The following is a 1,644-nucleotide window of genomic DNA, read 5'->3' on the forward strand; positions in this document are numbered from 1 at the left end:
CATGTGGTGTCACTTCTGCATTCCAGGAGGAGACCCTCTCGGATGTTCCCAGCACACTTCCGGTCACACTGATCTCGGAACTGTACCATGTGACCCGCACTTCTGATGAGTCTAGAAAAATGAAGGTTTTTAGTTGTGTACTTTGCTGCCTCAAATAAATGGAATAAGGAAGCATGAATATCAGGTAGAATCCAGCAAAGTCTGCTGCAGGAAGACCTGAGGAAAAACAAGAAAAATGAAGGAAAGAAATAAAGAGTGGAAATTAATGAGATGGAAAGCAAGCCATAATGAGGATCCTTGAAACCAAACTACAAGGTGAATTTTTGAAATGTTTAATAAAATAGATCCACCTATAGGAAGACTGACAATGAAAAATAATGAGCTTCAAAATAATGCATACGACATGATTTAAATGATGTTAAGAGAATAATGCAAGAGTAACTGTGAAATAATAGAAATGAATATGTTTTCTCTGATGGAGAGGTCACATTTAAAAAAATACTCAAGTATTGTTTTCTGCAGTTTGTTTAAACTTAGTGATCGTATATGGCTTCTACAAGAAGAAAAATATTGTTTGAAAGTTGCATATAAAATGTTTTCTAAAAATCATTTTACTATCAGCTTCCAAATCAGACAACCTAAAGCTATACATTCAAAACAACGGACGTGTTGTAATTGTTGGGAACCCAGTGACGTGGGCGGTGTCCCAGAATCAGAGATGTGCAAGACCAGTCCCTCACCTGAGGGAGCTGCCTTTTCAGGGGAACAGTCTGCTTTTCCTCTAACACAGCAGTTGAGACAAGGAGCAGCGTTTGTTTCAGATGTCTGGTAAGGAGTAGCCTATTGATAGTATCCTGAAAGAGGAGAGCCTAAGGTTCTATTTGTTTTCAGTTCTACATTTTCTAAAATTGTCTTCTTTGAGAACCTTTGGGCTGAAGAGGCTTGGGGGAGAAAGCAAAAACCAAAATGTAGCAGAGCATTTCCTTCACAGTGGGCTCTGGGCTGATTCCTCTGTGGGCCAGCTCCATCGCTGCACTGTGAAAAGAGGCTTGGATTTACAAGTAAACACTCGGGTGTTGTCCCAACAGACAGTTGCTTAGGAGTACAAGCACCAACTCTGATGTTCACAGGCCCAGGTTTCTGGTGGCTCCTACAAGCTGTGTGGCCCTGGGTACTTCTGAAATGTGCAGTGGGAAGTTCATTACGTTCAACTGATTCTGCATGAGAAAATACACATGTCGTTGCTTAGCACAGTGCCGAGGCCTGAAGGGTACTCAAAAGTGTTAATGAACATTTTGTAATCATTATTTGGAAATGTTGTTGTGCTGGAAAAGGGGAAAGGAGTCGGTGTAAAGGGGCGCACGGGGTGAAGCCAGGCCTGGAGGAAGCCCAGAGCTGCAGGACCTTGTACTGCAGCTAGAGACGGTCCCAAGGGGGCAGGCAGGATGCAGAGCACACGCAGCCCTGCCACCAGCTCCCAGCCTGCTTTCCTCAGGACTTTTGCTGGAAAATCAATCAATAAATAATGTAATTTAATGCATTGTAATTAAAATCAATACATAGATCTGTAATGATTATATGCATAGAAGTGAGTGACAACGCTATACAGGGCCCCGCCTGCAAACCCCCCTGTGGGGCACGTGG

This window comes from Artibeus jamaicensis, unplaced genomic scaffold (genome assembly GCF_021234435.1).
Source record: "Artibeus jamaicensis isolate MK-2021 breed Jamaican fruit bat unplaced genomic scaffold, CSHL_Jam_final contig_867, whole genome shotgun sequence".
NCBI classification, from domain to species: Eukaryota; Metazoa; Chordata; class Mammalia; order Chiroptera; family Phyllostomidae; genus Artibeus; species Artibeus jamaicensis.